Raw genomic sequence first — 16,082 nt, 5'->3', positions numbered from 1 at the left:
ACCAGTCTTCAGTCAATAACAGAAACCAATCATATTTGAACTACAATAGTGATGGAACCGGAGAAGAAATGTCATTTTCAGCCTCAACCTTTCACGTGCTTCATTCACGGGGTGTCGCTTTGTATGGTTTCAGTTTTAATGTCGTGAAATATCAAAATCGCAGAGGTTGGATGATTACCGCCCCTTGACTCTGACATTACCAATATTATAATACGTGAATATGTGTAGAATAGGCGTTCATTTATATTAAATTAGCGTTCATTCAATTATACCTATCGTAATGAATTTGTTTCATTTATGTTGTTGTTGTTCTCGTGTTTACCACAAATATCTGTAAGTGTTTTCACCTGAAATAAGTAGTCCTGAAAACATGTAGGAAATGAAAACTAAGTCATGCTACAATGACGTCATAATGACTGAAGCAAAAAAAGTTAAATCACGTGAGTATATACAACATGGCCACATTACATGATATATTACTTTACATATATATACAACATGACCACATTACACGATATATTACTTTACATATATATACAACATGGCCACATTACATGATATATTACTTTACATATATATACAACATGGCCACATTACACGATATATTACTTTACATATATATACAACATGGCCACATTACACGATATATTACTTTACATCTGTATACAACATGGTCACATTACATGATATATTACTTTACATATATATACAACATTACACGATATATTACTTTACATATATATACAACATGGCCACATTACATGATATATTACTTTACATCTATATACAACATGACCACATTACACGATATATTACTTTACATCTATATACAACATGGCCACATTACATGATATATTACTTTACATATATATACAACATGACCACATTACATGATATATTACTTTACATATATATACAACATGGCCACATTACACCGATATATATTACTTTACATATATATACAATATGACCACATTACATTATATATATTACTTTTACATATATATACAACATGACCACATTACATGATATATATACTTTACATATATATACAACATGGCCACATTATTCATACATGATATATTACTTTACATATATATACAACATGACCACATTACAAGATATATTATGGCTTTACATATATATACAACATGACCATATATACATGATATATTACTTTACATATATATAAATACATGGCCATAACATTATATGATATATTACTTTACATATATATACAACATAGTCATTACATTACACGATATATTACTTTTACATATATATACAAATATGACCACATTACACGATATATTACTTTTTACATATATATACAACATGGCCACATTACATGATATATATTACTTTACACATATATATACAACATGACTTTATACTGGTTACATGATATATTATTTTTACATATATATACAACATGCACAATATTACATTACACGATATATTACTTTACATTATATATACCAAACATTACACGATATATTACTTTTACATCTATATACAACATACATGCCATTATATGATATATTACTTTTACATATATATACAACATGGCCACGATATTTACATAAGATATATTACTTTACATTATATATACAACTATGACCACATTACACGATATATTACTTTACATTATATATACACACATGGCATATTACATAATATATTACTTTACATATATATATACAACATGGTCACATTACATGATATATATTACTTTACATATATATACACAATATGGCCACATTACACGATATATTTACTCTTTACATATATATACAAACATGGCCATATATACCATGATATATTACTTTACATATATATACAACATGGCCACATTACATGATATATTACTTTTACATATATATACAACATGGCCACATTACATACGATATATTACTTTACATCTATATACAACATGGCCACATTACATGATATATTACCTTACATATATATATAACATATCACCACATTACACGATATATTACTTCTTTACATATATATATACAAATATGGCCACATTACATGATATATTACTTTACATATATATACAACATGGCCATTACATTATATGATATATTACTTTACATATATATACAACACATTACATCTGATATATTACTTTACATCTATATACAACATGTACCACATTATTATGATATATTACTTTTTACATCTATATACAACATGGCCACATTACATGATATATTACTTTACATATATATACAACATGATATCACATTACACGATATATATTACTTTACATATATATATAACATGGCCACATTACATGATATATTACTTTACATATATATATACAAACATGACCACATTACATGATATATTACTTTACATATATATACAACATGGCCACATTACATGATATATACATTACTTTACATATATATACACAACATTCACGATATATATACTTTACATCTATATACAACATGGCAATACATTACATGATATATTACTTTTACATCTATATACAAATATGGCCACATTACATGATATATATTACTTTACATCTATATACAAACATGGACACATTACATGATATATTACTTTACATCTATATATACAACATGGCACATATTACATGATATATTACTTTACATATATATACAACATGACCACATTACATAACTGATATATTACTTCTTACATATATATATACAACATGGCCACATTACATATGATATATTACTTTTACATATATATACAACATGACCACATTACATGATATATTACTTTACATCTATATACACAACATGGCCACATTACATGATATATTACTTTTACATATATATACAACATTACACGATATATATTTTCTTTACATATATATATATACAAATATGACCACATTACATGATATATTACTTTACATATATACATACACCATATTACATGATATATACTTACATATATATACAACATGACCACATTATGATATATATTACTTTACATCTATATACAACATGACCACATTACATGATATATTACTTTTATATATATATACAACATGGCCACATTACACGATATATATACTTTACTTTACATATATACAACATGGCCACATTACACGATATATTACTTTACATATATATACAACATATGGCCACATTACATGATATATTACTTTACATATATATACAACATGGACACATTACATGATATATATACTTTACATATATATACAACATGACCACATTACATGATATATTACTTTACATATATATACAACATGACCACATATACATACATATATTACTTTACATCTATATTACAAATATGACCACATTACATGATATATTACTTACTTACATATATATACAACATGGCCACATTACATGATATATTACTTTACATCTATATACAACATGACCACATTACATGATATATATACTACTTTTACATCTATATACAACATGACCACATTACATGATATCTTACTTTACATATATATACAACATGACCACATTACATGATATCTTATTTACATATATATACAACATGACCACATTACATGATATATTACTTTACATATATATACAACATGGCCACATTACATGATATATTACTTTACATATATATACAATATGACCACATTACATGATATATTACTTTACATCTATATACAACATGACCACATTACATGATATATTACTTTACATCTATATACAAACATGACCACATTACATGATATATTACTTTTACATATATATACAACATGGCCACATTACATGATATATTATTTTTACATATATATACAACATGACCACATTACATGATATATTACTTTTACATATATATACAACATGGCCACATTACATGATATATTACTTTCACATATATATACAACATGGCCACATTACATGATATATTACTTTACATATATATACAACATGACCACATTACATGATATATTACTTTACATCTATATACAACATGGCCACATTACATGATATATTACTTTACATATATATACAACATGGCCACATTACATGATATATTACTTTACATCTATATATACAACATGACCATATTACATGATATATTACTTTACATCTATATACAAACATGACCACATTACATGATATATTACTTTACATATATATACAAAATATGACCACATTACATGATATATTTACTTTACATCTATATACAACATGACCACATTACATGATATATTACTTTACATATATATACAACATGGCCACATTACATGATATATTACTTACATATATATATATACAACATGACACATTACATGATATCTTACTTTACATCTATATACAACATGACCACATTACATGATATATTACTTTACATCTATATACAACATGACCACATTACATGATATATTACTTACATCTATATACAACATGGCCACATTACATGATATATTACTTTTACATATATATACAACATGACCACATTACATGATATATTACTTACTTTACATATATATACAACATGACCACATTACATGATATATTACTTTACATATATATACAACATGGCCACATTACACGATATATTACTTTACATCTATATACAACATTACATGATATATTACTTTACATCTATATACAACATTACATGATATATTACTTTACATCTATATACAACATGACCACATTACATGATATATTACTTTACATCTATATACAACATGACCACATTACATGATATATTACTTTACATCTATATACAACATGACCACATTACATGATATATTACTTTACATATATATACAACATGACCACATTACATGATATATTATTTTACATATATATACAACATGACCACATTACATGATATATTACTTTACATCTATATACAACATGACCACATTACATGATATATTACTTTACATATATATACAACATGACCACATTACATGATATATTACTTTACATATATATACAACATGGCCACATTACACGATATATTACTTTACATCTATATACAACATTACATGATATATTACTTTACATCTATATACAACATTACATGATATATTACTTTACATCTATATATACAAACATACGACCATTACACGATATATCTTACATTTTATCTATATACAACATGACACATTACATGATATATTACTTTACATCTATATACAACATGACCACATTACATGATATATTACTTTACATCTATATACAACATGACCACATTACATGATATATTACTTTACATCTATATACAAATATATGACCACATTAAGATGATATATTACTTTACATATATATACAAATATGGCCACATTACATGATATATATTACTTTACATGTATATACAACATGACCACATTACATGATATATTACTTTACATATATATACAACATGACCACATTACATGATATATTATTTTACATATATATACAACATGACCACATTACATGATATATTACTTTACATATATATATACAACATGGCCACATTACATGATATATTACTTTTTACATATATATACAACATGGCCACATTACATGATATATTACTTTACATATATATACAACATGACCACATTACATGATATATTACTTTTACATCTATATACAACATGGCCACATTACATGATATATATTACTTTACATCTATATACAACATGACCACATTACATGATATATTACTTTACATCTATATACAACATGGCCACATTACATGATATATTACTTTTACATATATATACAACATGGCCACATTACATGATATATTACTTTACATCTATATACAACATGACCATTATTACATGATATATTACTTTTCTACATATATATACAACATGACCACATTACATGATATATATTACTTTTACATATATATACAACATGACCACATTACATGATATATTACTTTACATCTATATACAACATGGCCACATTACACGATATATTACTTTACATATATATACAACATGGCCACATTACATGATATATTACTTTACATCTATATACAACATGACCACATTACATGATATATTACTTTACATCTATATACAACATTACATGATATATTACTTACATCTATATACAAATATGACCACATTACATGATATATTACTTTTACATCTATATACAACATGACCACATTACATGATATATTACTTTACATCTATATACAAACATGACCACATTACATGATATATTACTTTACATATATATACAACATGACCACATTACATGATATATTATTTTACATATATATACAACATGACCACATTACATGATATATTACTTTACATATATATACAACATGGCCACATTACATGATATATTATTACTTTACATATATATACAACATGGCCACATTACATGATATATTACTTTACATCTATATACAACATGACCACATTACATGATATATTACTTTACATATATATACAACATGACCACATTACACGATATATTATTTTACATATATATACAACATGACCACATTACATGATATATTACTTTTACATATATATACAACATGGCCACATTACATGATATATTACTTTTACATATATATATACAACATGGCCACATTACATGATATATTACTTTTACATCTATATACAACATGACCACATTACATGATATATATTATTTTACATCTATATACAACATGGCCACATTACATGATATATTACTTTACATCTATATACAACATGACCACATTACATGATATATTACTTTATACATCTATATACAACATGGCCACATTACACGATATATTACTTTTTACATATATATACAACATGGCCACATTACATGATATATTACTTTACATCTATATACAACATGACCACATTACATGATATATATACTTTTACATATATATACAACATGACCACATTACATGATATATTACTTTACATATATATACAACATGACCACATTACATGATATATTACTTTACATCTATATACAACATGACCACATTACATGATATATTACTTTTTTACATATATATACAACATGGCCACACATTACATGATATATTACTTCTTTACATCTATATATAACATGGACACATTACATGATATATTACTTTACATATATATACATAAACATGACCACATTACATGATATATTACTTTACATATATATACAACATGGCCACATTTACATGATATATTACTTTACATCTATATACAACATGACCACATTACATGATATATTACTTTACATCTATATACAACATGACCACATTACATGATATCTTACTTTACATCTATATACAACATGACCACATTACATGATATATTATTTTACATATATATACAACATGGCCACATTACATGATATATTATTACTTTACATATATATACAACATGACCACATTACATGATATATTACTTTTACATATATATACAACATGGCCACATTACATGATATATTACTTACATATATATACAACATGACCACATACATTACATGATATATTACTTTACATCTATATACAACATGGCCACATTACATGATATATTACTTTTACATCTATATACAAATATGACCACATTACATGATATATTACTTTACATATATATACAACATGGCCACATTACATGATATATTACTTTTACATCTATATACAACATGACCACATTACATGATATATTACATTTATATACAATATATGACCACATTACATGATATATTACTTTACATATATATACAACATGACCACATTACATGATATATTACTTTTACATCTATATACAACATGGCCACATTACATGATATATTACTTTACATCTATATACAAAATATGACCACATTACATGATATATTACTTTACATATATATATACAACATGACCACATTACATGATATATTACTTTACATCTATATACAACATGACCACATTACATGATATATTACTTTACATATATATATACAACATGACCACATTACATGATATATTACTTTACATATATATACAACATGACCACATTACATGATATATTACTTTCACATATATATACAACATGGCCACATTACATGATATATTACTTTACATCTATATACAACATTACATGATATATTACTTTACATCTATATACAACATTACATGATATATTACTTTACATCTATATACAACATGGCCACATTACATGATATATTACTTTACATCTATATACAACATGACCACATTACATGATATATTACTTTACATATATATATACAACATGGCCACATTACATGATATATTACTTTACATCTATATACAACATGACCACATTACATGATATATTACTTTACATCTATATACAACATGACCACATTACATGATATATTACTTTTACATCTATATACAACATGACCACATTACATGATATATTACTTTACATATATATACAACATGACCACATTACATGATATATTACTTTACATATATATACAACATGACCACATTACATGATATATTACTTTACATCTATATACAACATGACCACATTACATGATATATTACTTTACATATATATACAACATGACCACATTACACGATATATTACTTTACATCTATATATATAACACATTACATGATATATTACTTTACATCTATATACCAACATTACATGATATATTATTTTACATCTATATACAACATGGCCACATTACATGATATATTACTTTACATCTATATACAACATGACCACATTACATGATATATTACTTACATCTATATACAACATGACCACATTACATGATATATTATTTTACATCTATATACAACATGACCACATTACATGATATATTACTTTTACATATATATACAAATATGACCACATTACATGATATATTACTTTACATCTATATACAACATGGCCACATTACATGATATATTACTTTACATATATATACAACATGACCACATTACATGATATATTACTTTTTACATATATATATACAACATGACCACATTACATGATATATTACTTTACATCTATATACAACATGACCACATTACATGATATATTACTTTACATATATATACAACATGCCACATTACAACGATATATTACTTTTTACATCTATATACAACATGACCACATTACATGATATATTACTTTACATCTATATACAACATGACCACATTACATGATATATTACTTTACATCTATATACAACATGACCACATTACTAATGATATATTACTTTACATATATATACAACATGACCACATTACAGATATATATTACTTTACATATATATATACAATATGACCACATTACATGATATATTACTTTACATCTATATACAACATGGCCACATTACATGATATATTACTTCTTTACATCTATATACAAATATGACCACATTACATGATATATTACTTTTACATATATATATACAACATTACATGATATATTATTTTACATATATATACAACATTACACTGACATATATATTACTTTTATTATATATATACAACATTATTACATGATATATTATTTTACATTATATATATACACAACATTACATGATATATTACTTACATCTATATACAACATGGCCACATTACATGATATATATTACTTTACATCTATATACAACATGACCACATTACATGATATATTACTTACATCTATATATACACAACATGACCACATACTACATGATATATTACTTTACATATATATACAACATGACCACATTTACATATATTCTCTTACATTATATATATATATATATATATATATACAAATACGACCACATTACATGATATATTACTTTACATCTATATACAACATGACCACATTACATGATATTTTTACTTTACATATATATACAAATACATAATTACACAGCATTACACGACATATTACTTTTTACATCTATATACAACATGACCACATTACATGTATGATATTACTTGTATATTATATATATATACAACATGGCCACATTACATGATATATTACTTTACATCTATACAAGGCTTAAATATATACTATTACATGATATATTATTTTACATATATATACAACATTTATCACATATTACATGATATATTATTTTACTATATATATACAACAATTTTAGACCATTACATGATATTATATTACTCTTTACATATATATACAACATGGCCACATTACATGATATATTACTTTTTACATATATACACAACATTTTGGCTACACATTACATACATATATTATCTTTACATCTATAACATAAATAAATACAATATCATATACATTACATGGATATATACTTTACATATATATACAACATGACTACACACTACACGATATATTATTTTACATTACATATATATACAAAACAATGACCATTATCATACATGATATTATTATAATACTATCATTATTACATATACAACATATACTATCATTACATGATATATTACTTTACATATATATACAATATGACCATATTATATGATATATTACCTTTACATACTATATACAAATATGACCAATATTACATGATATATTACTTTTACATCTATATACAACATGACCACATTACATGATATATTACTTATTATTTATATATACAAATATGGCACATTACATGATATTATATTACTTTACATATATATACAAATGCATAATTACATTTACATGATATATTACTTTTACATCTATATACAATATGGCAAACATTACATGATATATTACTTTACATCTATATACAAATATGACCACATTACATGATATATTACTTACATCTATATGTACAACATACACATATATTACACGATATTATATTATTTTTTACATATATATACAACATGACCACATTATTACATGATATATTACTTTACATCTATATACAACATGACCACATTACATGATATATTATTTTTTACATATATATACAAACATGACCACATTACATGATATATTATTTTACATCTATATACAACATGACCACATTACATGATATATTATTTACATATATATATACAACATGGCCACATTACATGATATATTACTTTTACATATATATACAAATATGGCCATTACTACATGATATATTACTTTACATATATATACAAATATGACATTACATGATATATTACTTTACATCTATATACAACATTACATGATATATTACTTACATCTATATACAACATATAATTCCACATTACATGATATATTACTTACATCTATATACAACATGACCACATTACATGATATATATTACTTTACATCTATATACAAATATGACCACATTACATGATATATTACTTTACATATATATACAACAATACGACCACATTACATGATATATTATTTTTACATCATATACAAATATTACCACATTACATGATATATTACTTTACATATATATATACAACATGGCCACAATATTACATGATATATATTACTTTTTACATATATATACAACATGGCCACATTACATGATATATTACTTTACATCTATATACAACATGACCACATTACATGATATATTACTTTACATATATATACAACATGACCACATTACACGATATATTATTTTACATATATACAACATGACCACATTACATGATATATTACTTTACATATATATACAAATACGGCAATACATTACATGATATATTATATTACTTTTTACATATATATACAACATGGCCACATTACATGATATATTACTTTTACATATATACAACATGACCACATTACATGATATATTACTTTACATCTATATACAATATGGCCACATTACATGATATATTACTTTACATCTATATACAACATGACCACATTACATGATATATTACTTTACATCTATATACAACATGGCCACATTACACGATATATTACTTTACATATATATACAACATGGCCACATTACATGATATATTACTTTACATCTATATACAACATGACCACATTATACATGATTATATTACTTTACATATATATACAACATGACCATATTTACATGATATATTACTTTTACATATTATTATATACAACATGACCATTACATGATATATTACTTTACATCTATATACAACATGGCCACATTACATGATATATTACTTTACATATATATACAACATGGCCACATTACATGATATATTACTTTACATCTATATACAATATGACCCATTACATTAATATACGATATATTACTTTACATATACAACATGACTACACATACATGATATATTACTTTACATATATATACAACATATTACATTACATGATATATTATTTACATCTATATACAATATGACACCACATTACATGATATAATTTTTACATCTATATACAACATGACCACATTACATGATATATTACTTTTTACATCTATATACAACATGACCACATTACATGATATATTACTTTACATATATATACAACATGACCACATTACATGATATACTTTTACATATATATACAAATATGACCACATTACATGATATATTATTTTACATATATATACAACATGGCCACATTACATGATATATTACTTTACATATATATACAACATGACCACATTACATGATATATTACTTTACATCTATATACAACATGGCCACATTACATGATATATTACTTACATCTATATACAACATGGCCACATTACATGATATATATTATTTTTTTACATATATATATACACATGGCCACATTACATGATATATTACTTTACATCTATATATACAAATATTATTCACATTATATGATATATTACTTACATATATATACAATATGCACTACATTACATGATATATTACTTTACATATATATACAACATGACCACATTACATGATATATTACTTACATCTATATACAACATGGCCACATTACATGATATATTACTTTACATCTATATACAACATGACCACATTACATGATATATTACTTTACTATATATATACAACATGACCACATTACATGATATATTACTTTACATCTATATACAATATGACCACATTACATGATATATTACTTTACATATATATACAACATGACCACATTACATGATATATATTACTTTACATATATATACAAATATGACCACATTACATGATATATTATTTACATATATATACAACATGGCCACATTACATGATATATTACTTACATCTATATACAACATTACATGATATATTACTTTACATCTATATACAACATTAACATGATATATATATTATTTTACATCTATATACAACATGGCCACATTACATGATATATTACTTTACATCTATATACAACATGACCACATTACATGATATATTACTTTACATATATATACAAACATGGCCACATTACATGATATATTACTTACATCTATATATATACAAATATTAATTCACATTACATGATATATTACTTTACATCTATATACAACATGACCACATTACATGATATATTACTTTTACATCTATATACAACATGACCACATTACATGATATATTACTTTACATATATACAACATGACCACATTACATGATATATTACTTACATATATATACAACATGACCACATTACATGATATATTATTTTTTACATCTATATACAATATGGCCACATTACATGATATATACATTTTACATCTATATACAACATGACCACATTACATGATATATTACTTTACATCTATATACAACATGACCACATTACATGATATATTACTTACATCTATATACAACATGACCACATTACATGATATATTACTTACATATATATACAACATGACCACATTACATGATATACATTTTACATCTATATACACAACATGGCCACATTACATGATATATTACTTCTACATATATATACAAATACATAATTCACATACATGATATATTACTTTACATATATATACAACATGACCACATTACATGATATATTACTTTTACATCTATATACAACATGACCACATTACATGATATATTACTTACATATCTATATACAACATGGCCACATTACATGATATTATTACTTTTTACATCTATATACAACATGACCACATTACATGATATATTACTTTACATCTATATACAACATGACCACATTAACACATATATATTTTTACATCTATATACAACATGACCACATTACATGATATATTACTTTACATATATATATACAACATGGCCACATTACAGGATATATTACTTTAAATATATATACAACATGACCACATTACATGATATATTACTTACATCTATATACAACATGACCACATTACATGATATATTACTTTTACATCTATATACAACATGACCACATTACATGATATATTACTTTACATATATATACAACATTACACGATATATTATTTTACATATATATACAACATTACCTGATATATTACTTTACATATATATACAACATTACACGATATATTATTTTACATATATATACAACATTACATGATATATTACTTTACATCTATATACAACATGGCCACATTACATGATATATTACTTTACATCTATATACAACATGACCACATTACATGATATATTACTTTACATCTATATACAACATGACCACATTACATATATATATTTACATATATATACAACATGACCACATTACATGATATATTACTTTACATATATATACAACATGACCACATTACATGATATACATTTACATCTATATACAACATGACCACATTACATGATATATTACTTTACATATATATACAACATGACCACATTACATGATATATTACTTTTATATCTATATACAACATGACCACATTACATGATATATTACTTACATATATATATACAACATGACCACATTACATGATATATTACTTTACATCTATATACAACATGGCCACATTACATGATATATTATTTTTACATATATATACAAATATTTAATTTACATTATTACACGATATATTATTTTACATATATATATACAAATATGACCACATTACATGATATATTACTTTACATATATATACAACATGGCCACATTACATGATATATTACTTACATATATATACAAATATGACCACATTACATGATATATATTACTTTACATCTATATACAACATGACCACATTACATGATATATTACTTAATGCTATATATACAATATACGCACTACATTACATGATATATTACTTTTACATCTATATACAACATGACCACATTACATGATATATTACTTTACATATATATACAACATGGCCACATTACATGATATATTACTTTACATCTATATACAAATATGGCCACATTACATGATATATTACTTTACATCTATATACAAACATGACCACATTACATGATATATTACTTACATCTATATACAACATGGCCACATTACATGATATATTACTTTACATCTATATACAACATGACCACATTACATGATATATTACTTTTATCTATATACAATATGACCACATTACATGATATATTATTTACATCTATATACAACATGGCCACATTACATGATATATTACTTTACATCTATATACAACATGACCACATTACATGATATATATTATTTTTACTATACATACAAATATGACCACATTACATGATATATATTACTTTACATATATATACAACATTACACTACATTACATGATATATTACTTTACATATATATACAACATGGCCACATTACATGATATATTACTTACATCTATATACAACATGACCACATTACATGATATATTACTTTACATATACATACAACATTACATGATATATTACTTTACATCTATATATGTCAAATACATAATCACATTACAATATTACTTCCTACTTTACATCTATATACAACATGACCACATTACATGATATTATACACGATATATTACTACATATATATACAACATGACCACATTACATGATATATTACTTTTACATCTATATACAACATGACCACATTACATGATATATTACTTTACATCTATATACAACATATACATGATATATTACTTTACATCTATATACAACATGACCACATTACATGATATATTACTTTACATCTATATACAACATGACCACATTACATGATATATTACTTTACATCTATATACAACATGACCACATTACATGATATATTATTTTACATATATATACAACATGAC

At 23.8% G+C, this 16,082-nt stretch overlaps 1 protein-coding gene across 1 annotated transcript in view; it reads left to right on the top strand.

Moving 5' to 3' along the window:
* The window catches only part of LOC143248615 (pyrokinin-1 receptor-like), a 425,075-nt gene that overhangs the window by 217,143 nt on the left and 191,850 nt on the right, over nucleotides 1–16,082 (top strand). The gene's annotated exons all lie outside the window — the stretch shown is intronic.

This window comes from Tachypleus tridentatus, chromosome 4 (assembly GCF_004210375.1).
Source record: "Tachypleus tridentatus isolate NWPU-2018 chromosome 4, ASM421037v1, whole genome shotgun sequence".
Classification (NCBI taxonomy): Eukaryota; Metazoa; Arthropoda; class Merostomata; order Xiphosura; family Limulidae; genus Tachypleus; species Tachypleus tridentatus.
This window is presented reverse-complemented; position numbering and strand designations above follow the sequence as displayed.